Source organism: Natrix helvetica (genome assembly GCF_964273705.1).
Source record: "Natrix helvetica genome assembly, chromosome: Z".
NCBI classification, from domain to species: Eukaryota; Metazoa; Chordata; class Lepidosauria; order Squamata; family Natricidae; genus Natrix; species Natrix helvetica.
This window is the reverse complement of record NC_138554.1, coordinates 46,364,368-46,381,245: the sequence shown is the minus strand read 5'-3', so window position 1 is coordinate 46,381,245 and position 16,878 is coordinate 46,364,368.

The window sequence follows — 16,878 nt, the reverse complement described above, 5'->3', positions numbered from 1 at the left end:
ATTCCGTGCCTCTTGTCTTACTCCCCATCTTGCAGGTCTTTTCCTTTGTGTCTAGTTAGGATCTCAATCCACAATCCAGGGAAGAAGCAGCTACGATTCAAGCTGGCAAGTGGCCGTACCTTTTACCTGCAGCTCTGTCCCCAGCCTAGCACCCAGGAAGATATCTTTGGCCTGTTAATCAAGGTTGTCAATATGCTGCAATCACCTTCAGACTTGAGCAAAATAATATCACCGCAAGACCAAACATGAAACCTCAAGGTCAAAGGTGAACTATCTTTCTATTGCTAACTTCCGTTTGTTTTTATATTACTAGCGGAATGGCATGTTATGGAATAATCAGGGACATGCGGTCAGGGGAGGCAGGGGAGGCAGAGCCGCATCTCTCATCATGAAATAATATATAATAATATAATATATAATAATAAATTATAATATATATTTCCTCCCATCCCTTTTACACGGTTCCCGCTAAGCTCCGGTAAGGAGAAGAGCTTTTGGGGAATGAAGAGGAAGAGGAGGGAGGAGGAGGAGGAGGAGGAGGAGGAGGAGGAGCGCGCGCAGGGCGGTGCCAGCTGGGCAACTGGCGGAGGCAGGTGGGTTCTCGGAAGCACCAATAACCTTCCTGCCTCCGCTGTTCTTTGCACGCTCCTCACGACTGCAATAGATGTCCAGAAGTGGCAGGGGCTGTTGGACTGGAAGCCCAAACCCCATTAGCCACAAAAGCTGCTTCTGGACGTATATTGCAGTCGCGAGGAGCGCACGAAGTCCAGCAGAGGCAGGAAGGTTCTCGTCGTTCCCCAGTCGCTTTCGTGGCTTCATCATCAAGACGAAGTCCGAGAGCGCCAACAACATTTCTGCCTCCGCTGGACTTCGTCTTGATGATGTCACCACACGCAGCTCCTGGGACGGACGGAGGTAGCCAGAGTGGCGCCGAGGCAATCCGGCGGGTGGGTGAGCGAACGAGGATCAGGCTGTCTGATCCTCCATCGCTCGCTCGCTCGCTCTTTTGTCCGCCCGGACCGCCTCGGCGCCGCTCTGGAGATCTGGCTGCGCCCAGCCGCTGCAGTGACGTCATCAAGACGAAGTGGCTTGGAGGCGAAGTGCTTTTCAGTGCTTTTCTGTGCATATGGCATTTAGGTAGATAGCTGGATGTCCTAAACGCCAGACGCACAGAAAAGCACTGAAAAGCAGCTGCTGTTGGGGATTGCGGAGTGCGAGCCGGCGGAGCACACTCAGGAAGGCGGGGAATGGGATCACGTGTGCTGGAGGCTGAGGCAGCCTCCGCCTCCACACACGTGGTCCCATTCCCCGCCTTCCTGATGACGTCACCAGCCTCACCAGGCATAAACCTCACTGCACGTCACTGGGAATAATGTATGCAAAGGGGACCATTCCAAGACTTTTGCAGTCCAAGTATTGACAGAGGAAAGGGAAGGAACATAGAAAGCTGCTTTAAGAGGCATCTTTCCCACACTAACTTGAGGTTGTATGGCTTTGAAAGCATTCCAAAAATGATGTGCAAGTAAGATTTATTTGTTCAGACCTATTAGAGTTCAGCAGGATCCTTAAGTGTGGTTAGCTGGCTTAGAAACAGTGAAAGCACAGTATATAAAATAAAATAAAAAAAATAACACCTCCTGCCAGCACACAATCAAACGAGCCATTTGATGGTTTCCATGCGACTCTGGGTTCGCCAGGCCTGCTGGCAAAACCAAGTCTTCAGGGCTTTATGAAAGAGTATCAAAGTACAGGCCAGTCTAATTTCTAAAGGATGATATTACAAAGGGAGAGAGTCACTACAGAGAAGAACCTTCTCCCGAGTTCTGCCAGATGTACCTCATTGGAGAACAGGATCTGCAACATTCCTTGCCTGCTGTAGTGAGTTGTCTATGTTTGATACTGGTAACGTAGGGTGGAGATGAATATGCTTTTTATGAGATGCTGTTTTGTGCTGATCAGTATTGCCTTATATTGTAGAGTGGAGCAAGCTGTTTTGCCTTAGCGTTAATCTCTTTGTCCATTTTACCATCTTCAGATAATAATGTTCTTCGATATCTGAACTTCGATACTTGCTTTATGTTTATTCCTCCATTGCTATATTTAGGATATGCTTTTTTATTCCAATTGCCATTACATTGGTTTTCTCTTTGCTGATTTTCATATTGTTTTGCATTCTTCATTCATTTGTCTTGCATTCTTGAGTCATTAAGATGTTGTTGCAGCTTCTTAGCTATACTTGCTATCAATACCTGATCACCTGCAACAATTAGTTCATTGATGTTATTTTCATTCTTGGGTTTGGCTTGTTTGCTAATGCTATCAATGTAGATGAAACAATAGCAGTGATAGTACCAGTGGTAGGTTTCAATTTTTTTAGAACCTATTCTGTAGAGGTGGCCTGTTTTGTGGGAGTGGCTCAGCAGGCAGGTGACCAGGTGGGCATGGCCAACTTGGAAAATGTGGTGAAACTCACTTAACGATGTTCTTGCTTAGCAACCAAAATTTTGGCCTCAATTGTGGTCATAAGTTCTCTTTCTTTCTTTCCTTCTCTTTCTTTCTTTTTTTCCTTCCTTCCTTCCTTCCTTCCTTCCTTCCTTCCTTCCTTCCTTCCTTCCTTCCTTCCTTCCTTTCTTTCATCTCTCTTTCCCACTTTCTTTTCTTTTTTCTTTCTTTCTCTTTCTCTTTCTCTTTCTCTTTCTCTTTCTCTCTCTTTCTCTTTCTGTCTGTCTGTCTGTCTGTCTGTCTCTCTCTCTCTCTCTCTCTCTCTCTCTGTGGCTCTTTGTCTCTCTTCCCCTCCCTCTCTCTCTGTCTCTCTGTTATTCTGTGTGTGTGTGTGTGTGTGTGTGTGTGTGTCTGTCTGTCTGTCTCTGTCTCCCTCTCCTCCCTCTCCCATCTGTCACTCTGTGTGTGTGTGTCTATCTGTCTGTCTGTCTGTCTCTCACTCTCTCACTCTCTCTCTCTGTCTCTCTCCCCTCCCTTCCTCTCTCTCTGTTACTCTGTTTGTTTGTATGTGTGTGTGTGTGTGTCTGTCTGTCTCTCACTCACTCACTCACTCTCTCTCTGTGTGTGTCTCTCTGTGTGTGTGTCTCTGTCTGTCTGTGTGTCTGTCTCTCCCTCCCTCCCAACCCGCGGATGGGCTCCGGACCAGCGGAGCCTCGTACTTCTTTTTAACCAGGCAATCTTTCCTAAGACATAAAGACATAAGAACCTTAATTGCAGACTCAACAAAAGAAGCTGGAAAGAGATACTGAAGCCAGGAAGCTGAAACCTGGGGCTGGAGAAAAACCTTTTCTGTCCCCTTACTAGCCCATCTGGGAAGACAAGTAACGCGAGGGGGACCAGCGGAGCCTCGTCCTTCTTTTTAACCAGGCAGTTATCTTCTTTTTAGCCAGCCAATCTTTTAACCAGGCGATCTTTAACCAGGTGATCTTCAGCTGCTGCACAAGCCCATGGGCCTGCGCCACCCTTTTCTCTCTGATAGCCGCCTGGTTAAAAAGAAGGAGGGGGCTCCACTGGTCCAGAGCCCATTCAGGAAAATGAGTAACGTAAGGGGGATCCCTCCCCTCGTGGATGGGCACCACCCTTTTCTCTGGTTAAAAAGAAGGAGGAGGCTCCACTGGTCTGGAGCCCATCGACAGGGGGAGGGATTCCCCTTGTGTTACCCATTTCCCAGATGGGCTCCGACCAGTGGAGGAGAAGCGGCGGGGGCTGTCAGGCTGGAAACCCAAGTCCCATTAGCCCCCAAAGTCTCTTCTGGATGTCTATTGCAGTCTTGAGGAGCCGAGGAGAGCGCGAAGAAGAGAGCAAAGGTTCTTGGCGCTTCGGGAAGCCGCTGCGCCAGCAAAGAGCTTACTTGCCCCCTTGGCAGGCAGCAATAGAGAGCCAAGGGCTCTCTTTAGGGCTCTTAGAGGCATGGTGCAGATGGGCAGGGGGAACAGATGAGCGGCAACTGGATGGGCGGGGCCCAGGGGGAGCGAGCAAGGGGGTATCCCACTGGTGGAACCGGTTCTAAATGGCACGTTAGATTTGTGGAACCTCTTCTAGCGAACCGGTTAGAACCGGCAGGAACCCACCCCTGGTACATATGCCTGTTTTACTCTGCACGGTACCATGAAGGCAATGTTGGGATTCAAATAATTTAACAACCGGTTTTCTGCCCTAATGATTTCTTCCAACAACCAGTTCACCAAGTGGTGCGAACTGACTGAGTCCCACCACTGAGTGAAGGGTTCTGATGTTCTTTGATTTGTTCTGACTATGCTTCTGCAATCATTATATATGTTTCAGGCTACTGCATCAGTCACAGTCTGAATTTGATTGTGCACATCAGTCACTTCTCCTTGCTCACTAATCTGCAGAGAATAAGACGGGATTAATTTAGAGGCAGTCCTTTTGTGAAGGAAAGTATGCAAGTGACTCTTCCCTCTAGAATTTCAGATCCTCTGATGAAATAATCCTTATCTAACTCAGTCTTATCTCTTCAAATTGATCTTAGAACGAGCAGGAAGATTCTTTGACTCTTCATGGTTAGGATTACAATTTTTAAGCAGGCCCTCTTACTTATCCTTTATTAGCTATTTGCTCTCTGGGTTATTATCAGATAGTAACACTTATTATAGCCAAATCATTATAAGTTCACTTGTTAATGTATTAAAATCAAAGCTGCTGTTAGAGGTGGAAAAGCTGCCTTCACTGTTTTTACTGCCATTTGGCAGACTACATTATTTTCTCATGCTCCCATGACGGCAGAAATTCCACAAATGCAGATTTTTCTGGAATGTGAGGCAATGTGGGGAAAGAGAGACATGCACATGATTTGTCGAACATTCACCTTTCCAGGAACTGTGGCGTGAGGGTTGGGTTGCCATTTAAGAAAGGATGGGGGTCTTCCTAAATGTAGCTAATATAAATGGTTGGAGGATTCCAGGATGAAGAAGAATCATCACACTTCAGCTGTGACTGTTGCTCTTGGCTGATAAAGACCTTTGGATCCATTTAAGGCATCATGAATACTCAAAATTTCTCATTCTCATTTCTGAGGGAAAAAGGGTGATCCTACAGTCACCATCTATTTTCGTGCTACTATTCCTTGCTCTTGAATTGCAACCTGACAAGCAGGAAATAAATCAGTTCCAGCTCTTATCACTATATTCCGGTGCCAACAATGACAACTCTGCATCTGCTAAATTTCCGCATGTCACTATCGAACTGATAAAACACAGAAACAGCTGTTGTACCGGATGTCTTGGATTATTTCCTACACATTTCGGATAGTTCATTTATCAATAAGAATTCTATAATGTGAAATGCCAACCTAAAATCTCCTTTCCAGAATTTTTTTTTCCAGAAAAAAAAATTTGGTCAGTGCTTTTACATGATAAAGAGTGGTGGGAGCAAGTGTCCATTCACCTATCAGCTAAGTTCAAAATACAATGAAGTTCTTTCATCTCACATCAATAAGCTTTCTTGTTTTCCCTGGTGGAGAATGTAGGCAAAAGAAAAGCGAAAAATGATTTTTAAGCTAACTCTGGAAGCTTTTTAAAAATGTGCTGTAAAGCTCAAATCTATCCATTCCTCTTCTTTTATCTTCATTATTTTTCAGCTATCTTTCTCCTAATTACCTCATGTTTCTTCCCACTTCAACCCAGTATATTTCTGCTTCTATTTTGTTTGTTTTTTTTACAAATAACAGAATGTGGCAAATTTATCCAATGCACCTTCCTCCTCCTATTTTCCCCACAAGAACAACTCAGTAAGGTGAGTTGGGCTGAGAGAGATGATTGCCTCAGAATCACTCAACTGCCTTTCATGGCTAAGGCGAGATTTGAAATCATGTCACATGGTGCCTTAACCACTAGACCAAACTGGAACTTGCTAGTCTTCACTTCCTCATTCCTTCCCTTCTATTATAGTTTAAAAAATGCAACAGTATTTCTTAATAGCTCCTCTGACAGAAGCAGGCATTTAGCAACTTTTTGATGGTTGGATGGAACTTCTTGGTTTATTTTATTTTATTTTGGAGAATAGGTGCTGAGAATTCTGTATTGTGGAGGGATGAACATGAAAGCCTGAATGAAGGCTGACACATCAGTTTACCACCATCCACCCACTCCCTCTTTCTGTCATGCACACAATATACAGAGGACAGGAGGCAAAGCCATTAGAATTATGCTACTATTTCTTAGCAGCTTGTGGCTGAAATTTCCAGAGACATTGGGAGACTTAAACATGAGATTTGATAGTAGGGATACTTTGTGAGGCCAATGGTGATCAGAAGCATTAATGGCCAGTTTGCAGCAGAAGAAATAATGGGAAGCTAGGCCATTGCTTCTGCTTTGTTCAGAGATGAGTACTTTCTGTTCCTTTTCATGTCAAATTCAGCTGGCCACTGGAATTCAAAACTATTTTAACCCTTAAAACAATGTGAGTAGCAGAGGTGGGTTGTTCCTGGTTCGGCCAAACTGGTAGTGGCGGCTGTGCTGGGAAGCTCCGCCCACCCAACCGGACGCTTCTGTGTATGCACAGAAGTGTTGTACGTGCAAGCAAGCAAAACAGTAGTAAACTGGTTAGGAACCCACCAATGATGAGTAATTTTTCTGACTGAAATAAAGGACTAAAATTTATGAAGTACCTACAAGCATAGTTAGATATAGCCTTTCTTCTAGAGCAGAGAGAATGGCATGATAGGGCTACTAGCTGCAAAACTCCAGACAACCACAAGATGGGAGCAAAGAGATACAGAAAACACTTTGCTGACATCCACTAGTCTTTCAGACTTTTCAGCCTAGATCTGGAAGCTTTTTACTTTGATAAACTAAATTTGGGGAAATGTAGTTCTTGTATACAGAGTACAACTACTGAACCAAATCCAGAAGATCACCAGATGTCTGCCATCTAATGACCTTCTGGATTTTTATAGCTAAATCTGTCATGATAGGTGATGCAGTTGGGGAATAGCCTAGAAAAGAAAATGGTTAAAAGAGTACAGTTGGAAATGTTTAACTTGGACTCTTACAATTGGTGGCCTCTGAATACATAACTTTCAGAATTCACAGCCAGAAGAACCAATATACTTAGCTTTACAGTCATCAGCAAAAAACAGAAATAAATTCACCCCTGATGTCTGTCACACCCAACTAGACACACACAGACCTTGGAAAGCTTTCTCTGCTGCCCAACCCCAACCCTGTCCCCTGTACAGTACTGGATGGCAAATATACAATGGGATATTGGCTAAAAGGCTTTGATTCTGGAGAAGTAAAAACCACAGAAGAAGGAGGAGGAGGAGGAGGAGAAGCCCTTCTTCATTTCCCCTTCTTTAGAGACACTCAAATCAAATTTATCCACCCTCTGATTTACAGACTATTCACTCAGATTCAGCAAATGCCCAGATACTGCTTTTAGTTAAACTGCCAGTTAGGAGAGTACACATGGCTAGGTTTTATGCAATAGCATCTAAGATCCGCTAGACCTTCATTGGGCAAGGTCTTGCTACGTACCTGTATTGTGTGTAATTTTAGGTATCATGAGCCATGGCGTTAAGTATTAGGTATTATGAACCATGGTGGCACAGTGGTTAGAGTGCAGTACTGCAGGCTACTTCTGCTGACTGCTGGCTGCCTGCAGTTTGGCAATTCAAATCTCACCAGGCTCAAGGTTGACTTCCTTCCTTCTGAGGTGGGTAAGAGGAGGACCCAAATTGTTGAGGGCAATATTCTGACTCTGTAAACTGCTTAGAAAGGGTGCTAAAGCACCATGAAGCAGTATATATTGTAAGTCCAACTGCTATTGCTATTATCAAAGACGTGTAAATATCATGACTACATTTTTGACATCATCAAATTTTTATAATTTTATATATTATCCTATTTTATGTAATTTTTACTTCTTCACTTATAACTTAGAAGCAGATTTTTCTTTCTGAAATTTACTCACAAGTCCTACTTGTTGCTTTATTATAAAATTTGTCTCAAGTGATTTTTTTTAATTTCTTAGATATATTTTAAGTGCTACAGATCACTCATGAACACTGTTCTTATCTAACACTGGAATAAACTGGCTGACTACTGGGTGGGATTCTGGATATTATATTGGACACATCTGCAAGGGGTCATGCGTGTGGATGTTGCTGCAATGTTTCTAGAATCCTGACCCTGCAAGCTATTCCACATTTTGTGTCTTCTTACATCATCCTTTCCTTCTCTACATGCTGTGTGATGCATTTTATTCTTGGCTGCTAATAAAGAAATATAAATGTGTTGATAGTAAAATAAGGGAAGGGAAGATTGTCAGCCAGGCGTCTCCTGGTAGAGGTGTAATTGTCCTGGAATTGAAGAAGATAAATGTGGGCTTGGCTTAGAAAAACAGACAAGACTGGGTTGATAAATTTGATGCCATGGAGGTTAATAGAGCGATTCAGGAACAATTGGCCATCCAGAATAGTAAATAGTATTGAATGAAAACCTGCGTGACTTTTCAAATGGGTTGTCACTTTTTTCTTTTTAATAGATAAAAATGCACCCTGTCTTTAATAGGTGTATAAGAAGCAGAGAGGGATTCATTGGGTAATCTTCCCATCACAGCATCTCTATGCTTGGAAAAACATTTACCTCTTGAATTTCTGCCTGTTATTCAGCTATTACAATTCCAGACTTTCTATCCATATTAATGAGAGCTTATTGAATTCAATCTCACAGAAAATCCATGCCTTCCCACCATCTCACTTTGTATGCTGTTTTTATAAGTTAGCTAATTTTTATTTTAGTAGTGCTACTGTAACATGAAATGAAAAACAAAATGAAAAAGAAACTACTATAGATGGTCTTACCTTCTAATAATGGTAACAATTGCTCTATTATGGTGGATATTATTAGTTGTAAGTTACTATTTCTCACCTCCTGCCCAAGTGATGTAACTTGAAATACTACCAATATTTAGTTCATTACTCCCATAATCCCCAGCTAGCATAGTTAATGTTCAGATCTTGAAAGCTAATGTTCCAAATATTTTGAAGACCAGAATAACAGAATTGGAAAGGATCTTGGAGATATTCTAGTCAAGTGGTGGGCAACCTTTTTTTTCAACTGAGCCAAATCTCGCCAAAACCACGATTGAAATTTATTTTGAGAGCCACATTTTAAAAACCGAAAATATATAGGATGGTACACTGTTTTTAGTTTCAATAAACTCTGGCATTTGAAGCACGCAAGTCTTAAAGCTGTCAAGTTACAAGATCCTTGCATCCCCAAGGGGTCTTCAAACCTGACAGCTTGAAGACTTGTGGACTTCAACTCCCAGAATTCTGAGAATTGAAGTCCACCAAGGGCATCAATCATATTAGCCCAGGGATCTGCAAAATTGGCTCTTAAGACTGGTGGACTTCAACTCCCAGAATTCTGAGAGTTGAAGTCCACCAAGGGCATCAATCATATTAGCCCAGGGATCTGCAAAATTGGCTCTTAAGACTGGTGGACTTCAACTCCCAGAATTCTGAGAATTGAAGTCCACCAGTCTTAAAACAGCCAACTTTGCAGACCTCTGTGTTAGCCCAAAGCCTGGTGCTGGGCGGGCATTGCTCCCCCATTGGTGGAGCCCCAGGAAGCGAGGAGGGAGAAAAAGTGACGGAGGCCAAGGAGATTCCCCCCCCCCCGCAAAAATCTTATCAGGGAGCCGGCTGGCAGTAGCAAATTAGCTGATCACGTGGCGGCGGAGGCAGGGGGGAAGCTCCTTAGCCTCCGTTTCTTTTTCTGCCTCCTCGCTTCTCGTCCCCGCCTGACTTCAGGAGGACCGCTTGTTTTGAAGTGCCCGAGAGGAGATTTTTGCTGGGAGGAGGTGGGGGGAAGCTCCTTAGCCTCCGTTTCTTTTTCTGCCTCCTCGCTTCTCGTCCCTGCCCGACTTCAGGAGGATCGCTTGTTTTGAAGTGCCCGAGAGGAGATTTTTGCTGGGAGGAGGCGGGGGGAAGCTCCTTAGCCTCCGTTTCTTTTTCTGCCTCCTCGCTTCTCGGCCCCGCCCGACTTCAGGAGGATCGCTTGTTTTGAAGTGCCCGAGAGGAGGGAGGGGAGCAGGCACCCGGCACACAGAAGAGCCACATTAAAGTGTGTAAAGAGCCGCATGTGGCTCGCGAGCCGCGGCTTGCCGACCACTGTTCTAGTCCAACCCCCTGCTCAAGCAGGGAATCTATACTATTTCAGACAAATAATTATTTAATCTTTTATTTAAAAACTGCAGTGTTGTAGCAACCACAACTCCTGGAGGCAAGTTGTTCCACTGATTAATTGTTCTAACTGTGAGGAAATTTCTCTTTAGTTCTAGGTTGCTTCTCTCCTTGATTAGTTTCTACCCATTGCTTCTTGTCCTGCCTTTGGAGAATAGGTTGACCCCCTCTTTTTGTGGCAGTCTCTTAGATATTGGAACATTGCTATCATATAATCCCAGCTCTTCTTTTAATTAAACTAGACATACCCAATTCCTGCAACTATTCTTGCCTTTCCATCTTCCTCATCAGTCCACGTGCTTGTTGTAGCACAAACATCTAAAGCTCACAAAAATGAGGCTGTGATTAATGCAAATACTGCATTATTAGTATGGCCTAATAAATGGTATAGTAGGTTTTCCCAATCCAGTATCCTGTGTTGGGCTTCAGACCCCATCATCCCATAAAAAAGGAGAGGGAATGATAAGAGTAAACTGCATTCAAGCGCCACCACACCAAAACAAAAAACAAAAAAACCCAAAACCACATGTGGCAAATCTTCCAAGCTGGGTTTTTTGCTCTTCCACACCTATAGGTAAAATCTTGTCAAACTGAAAAACTCTATTATATACAACAAACAAATACTCTGAGAACTATTAGAGGGGGGGGGAGGGGCTGTCTGAACATTCTTCCCCTTATACAAACTATGGAGTGGTGGGTTTCAATTTTTTTAGAACCTATTCTGTAGGTGTGGCTTGTTTTGTGGGAGTGGCTTGGTGGTCATGTGACTGGGTGGGAGTAGTTTGCAGTCATGTGACTGAGTGGGAGTGGCTTGGCAGTTATGTGACTGGGGGGGGGAGTAAATTGGCAGTCATGTGAGTGGGTGGAAGTGACCAAATCAATGTCACTGAATTCTTTGCCTCAAAGAATGACCTACAAAAAGAAGATATAAAAAAAGGAAATTTATTATTTTGCGCACTTACTACTTAAATAAGAATAAAATAAGTACACAAAACAATAAACAGCTACTTACAGAGGAAATATGGCTGTCCTTGCTGGTCTTCAACATTACTGACCACTTTATACACACAGTTCCAGCCTCTCTGCCTCTTTCCTCTTCCTGGATTCACTCAGACGTTTTGAAAACTCAGAGCCCGTGCACACACAAGACATTTTTAAAAATCACAGCCTGTGCACAGCACACACTCTTCCATCCCCTCTGTCTCTTCCCTCTTCCTGGATTCACTCAGACATTTTGAAAACTCACAGCCTATGCACACACAAGACTTTTTAAAACTCCCAGCCTGTGTACAGCACACAGTTTTCCAGCCCCTCTGCCTCTTCATTCTTCCTGGATTCACTCAAATATTTTTAAGTCACAGCCTGTGCACAGCACACACACTTCCAGCCCCTCTGCCTCTTCCTGGATTCACTCAGACATTTTGAAAACTCACAGCCTGTGCGCAGCACACACTCTTCAAACCCCTCTGCTTCTTCCCTATTCCTGGATTCACTCAGACATTTTTAAAACTCACATCCTGTGCACAGCACACATTATTCCAGCCCCCCTGCCTCTTTATTCTTCCTGGATTCACTCAAATATTTTTAAGTCACAGCCTGTGCACAGCACACATACTTCCAGCCCTTCTGCCTCTTCCTGGATTCACTCAGACATTTTGAAAACTCACAGCCTGTGCACAGCACACACACTTCCAGCCCCTCTTCTTCTGCCTGGATTCACTCAGACATTTTGAAAACTCACAGCCTGTGCACAGCACACTCTTCAAACCCTTCTGCTTCTTCCCTATTCCTGGATTCACTCAGACATTTTTAAAACTCACATCCTGAGCACAGCACACATTATTCCAGCCCCCCTGCCTCTTTATTCTTCCTGGATTCACTCAAATATTTTTAAGTCACAGCCTGTGCACAGCACACATACTTCCAGCCCTTCTGCCTCTTCCTGGATTCACTCAGACATTTTGAAAACTCACAGCCTGTGCACAGCACACACTTGTCCAGTCCCTCTTCCTCTTCCTTCTTCCTGGATTCACTCAGACATTTTGAAAACTCACAGCCTGTGCGCAGCACACACTCTCCAAGCCCCTCTGCTTCTTCCCTATTCCTGGATTCACTCAGACATTTTGAAAACTCACAGCCTGTGCACAGCACACATTATTCCAGCCCCCCTGCCTCTTTATTCTTCCTGGATTCACTCAAATATTTTTAAGTCACAGCCTGTGCACAGCACACATACTTCCAGCCCTTCTGCCTCTTCCTGGATTCACTCAGACATTTTGAAAACTCACAGCCTGTGCACAGCACACACTTGTCCAGTCCCTCTTCCTCTTCCCTCTTCCTGGATTCACTCTGACGTTTTGAAACTTCACAGCCTGTGCTCAGCACACATTATTGCAGCCCCTCTGCCTCTTCCCTCTTCCTAGATTGACTCAAACATTTTTAAAACTCACAGCCTGTGCACACATAAGACATTTTAAAAACTCACAGCCTGTGCACAGGACACACTCTTCCAGCCCCTCTGCTTCTTCCCTATTCCTGGATTCATTCAAGACATTTTTAAAACTCACAGCCTGTGGACAGCACACACTCTTCCAGCCCCTCTGCCACTTCCTGGATTCACTCAGACATTTTGAAAACTCACAGCCTGTGCACACACAAGACGTTTTTAAAACTCACAGCCTGTGGACACCACACACATTTCCAGCCCTTCTGCCTCTTCCTGAATTCACTCAGACATTTTGAAAACTCACAACCTGTGCACATGCACACACTCCCAGCCCCTCTACCTCTTCCCTCTTCCTGGATTCACTCAGACCTTTTTAAAACTCACAGCCTGTGCCCACGCACACACTTCTATCCCCTCTGCCTCTTCCATCTTCCTGGATTTACTCAGACCAGTGGTGGGTCTCAAATTTTTTGGGAACCTCTTCTGTAGGTGTGGCCTGCTTTGTATGAGTGGCTTGCCATCCATGTGACTGGGTGGGAGTGGCTTGCTGGCCCTGTGACCGGGTGGGCATGGCTTGGCAGTTGTTTGACCTGGTGGGAGTGGCTTGGCAGTCATGTGACCGGATGGGAGTGGCCAAGATGATGTCACTGAATTCTTTGCCCCAATGGATGAACTACAATAAGATAAACATAAATACACAAAACAATAAAAGAGCTACTTACGGAAGGAAGATGACTGTTCTTGCCATTCTTCAGTATCACTGACTCCAATGAATGGCCTTCACAAAGAAGAGACACAGAAATGAACTCTTTCATTGCATGCACTGCATTAGGATGAGACCAGCATACAATACAATAAAGACAGCTACTTACAGAGGGAAGATTACTGGCTTGCCGGTCTTTTGCACCACCACCTCACCACCATGCTCCAATAACCTGCACAAAGAAGAGACACAGAAAGGAAGACTTTAATTGCATGCACAGCATTAGGATGAAACAAGCACACACAAAAATAGAAAAGGAAGATTACTGTCCTTTTCTGCATCTTCTGCACCACCACCTCACCACCTTGCTCCAAAAACCTGCACAAAGAAGAGACACAGAAAGGAAGACTTTAATTGTATGCACTTACTATATTAAGGATGAACCCAGCACACAAAGCAATAAAGACAGCTACTTACAGAGGAAGGATGACTGGCCTTGCCGGTCTTCTACATCACTAAACCACACTTTCTCCAATGAATGGTCTGCACAAAGGAGAGACACAGAAAGGAAGACTTCAATAGCATACACTTACACCTTACATAAGAATAACTCAATGAAAGAGATACACTCAAGTACTTACTTGTGTTATTGGTTTTCTGGTTGTTGATATTTCCATATTGTTCTTAGGCTTCCAGACTCCTCAGTTGCAGCTTTCTTGGTCTTTACTTGTGGATCATCAGCTGTGTGGTGGTACGCTCTGAGCCACTTTTTCACTGCAGGAATTGGGTCCCATCTCTCAACAGGCATGCCAAGAACACTTATCACCATCAGATTACTTATGTTTGGAACAATTAGGCAGGTTCTTTGCTCTGAACATAGGAGGTTCATTTTTGAGAACCCCCTTTCCACCTCTGCTGAACTAACAGCAATTGTCCTGACAATATCTCTAGCTTTTCTGATACCGTCAGGAATTTTGTACTTGTTTGGATTTTTCAGCACTTTTTACAAAAAATCTCTGTAGTCGTTCAAATTAATTTCGTAATTAAAAATTTCACCAAATTCAAACAATGCTGCCTCTGCCTCAGCCCATGGGATGACTACATCTTCAATGTTCCAGTAATCTGGCTCCAAATATGTGATAAAGTGTAACTTGTTTGCGGCTGGCAATTGGCTACCTGTTTTTAGATGGTCGCAATCCATCAGCTTTTTCTTCAAATTGGTGATGATGCTTAACAGAATCTTGTCACGAGGAAGGACAACAAATCGTTGATTTGGAGCTAAATTGATGTTTTTGAAGCTTGTGTTTGTAGCATTGCTTCAATGTTTGTTTCATAAGTGCCCTTTCTCTGTCTAAGCACTTCAAAAGCTTTGATTGTTCACAATACTAACTTTTCGACCTTGATGATATCTGTGTCTCTCCCCTGCAGGGCATTTGACAGAAGAGAAATCTCATTTAGAATATTGATCATGAGGGCCAAATCCTTCAAAAAATTTAGATTTTCAAAATGGGAAACCATGCCTGGGAATCTTTCATTGGCCAGAAAAAACTGATGTAGCACTGGATAAGCACGCCATACAGCCATTGTTGCCCTTAAACTACAGGCAGCCCATCTTGGTCCCAAAACTCTGCCAATCTTCACAATTTCAATGCCCAATTGTTCAGTGATTTGGAAAAGGTCATTCTGGCTCTTACACAATTTGTGGAAGGTGGTGTGTATTTTATCAAGAAAGATCTTGAAGTGGTTGAGTTGCTTTATTTCTCTTATTGCATCATCCAGCACAAGTTGGAGGCGGTAGTGCCAGATTATGATGTTTGGGAAGTCTTGAGCTATTCTGGTGCTGACTCCAGATTTTCTTCCAAGCGTAACGTTGGCACCATCGGAGCAGAAAGCAATTAAATTCTTCTGCAGATATTCGGTGGTAAACCCAACTTTACACAAGCTTCCTATCACTGCAGAACATATGGTCTCTGCATCTTGTTTCTCTAATTCCAATAGCTCAATGAAAATGGTTGCTGGGCATTCTGGATCCTCAACTCTAACAAAAACTATCAGCACTGCTTTCATTGAAAGTGTTGAGGCTTCATCGATTATTAGGCACACCTTTAGATTCTTTACAATAATCCTGGAAAACACGGTGGTTTTGATTTTATTTGCAATGAATTCAACTATTTTCACCGCAGATCTCCATGAATGCAAGCCAACTCCCACATCCACTCCAACCGTAGTTAGTAAATTTACCTGCGCTTTGATGTCTGAGAATGGATTACATCTTTGCGCCAGATCATAAACAGTAGAAAATATTTTGCAAGTACTGGATAAATGTTTGTCAGTTAACTTATCTACGGATATGGTTAAAGCATCCTGCTCCCATTGTTTACTGCTCTCCAAACAAATAAGGTGTGCTTTTGATTGAAAATGTTCCTTTAATTTTTTTCTGAGCAATGCTTGTTGATTATCCTTAGTTGACCCTGCTGGCACAACCTGGAAATGTTTCCACTCTCTAGAAACATGAATACCTTTCTCTAATGAGAACATGGGTTTTGCACAGTACTCACAACCTAACCTTTTGTCGGATACTTCCAGTTCATCATACTTCTTCTGGAAGTGTCTGTATTGCTGCAAACTCCAGCAGTCAGGAAGTTGTGGCACTTCAGTGGAGAAGATGGACTTGCTGCTTTCTCCCACCTCAAGTGGTGGAAGTGGTTGTGCTGGTAGTGGTGCTGGTGGTGCTGGTAGTGCTGGTGACCATTGTGGATCAGCTGATTCCTCAGCTCTTGGTTTTTTGGAGAAGAAAGTGGTCATACTCAGTTGCCTCTTCTTCATTCTATTAAATAATACTAACTGAAAAAGAAATTAAACAATATTGGACTCAATTGTAGTTGTAAGCTGAGGACTACAGGTAACAGAAGGGACCTCTGTTTTCACCCAACAATGTACAGTCTTTTCAGGAAGGATGTTCCCCAACAAATGGGAAAGATATAAACAAACAGGAAAGATACAGTCTTTCATCCAAGAAGTTAGATCAAGAATGAATGTCATAGGTAGATTCATAGAGCAATACAGATTTCTTTTTCTGAAATTTAGTTCTCAGTTCAAAAAACAGGAATATATGAATTAGATTCAGTATTTAGGTCGGTCCAAGTAGCTATTCAAGAGTTAGTGGTTAGAAGCAATGGTAAAGCAAGATATGGATTTAAAACCAGAAATATTTTGTTGGGTATTTGAAAGGGAATACAAAACATACTTAATTTTACACATGTTAGCAGCTGTTGGAATTGTGTTTGCACAACAGTGGAAAAACAGAGATATGAAAATGAATAAATATTAGAATGTGCAGGAATGAATAAATTGACAATTAAAATCAAGAAGGCTTCTAATACTTTTTCACGTGGGATTTGTTTTATCAATTGCTAAGAGAAACAGAAATTAGAAATCTAGAAGTATGAAAAAAACACCAATTATGTAAGGAAAGGTCACTAAAATGTATAAGGAAATATAATTAGTACTTGATCA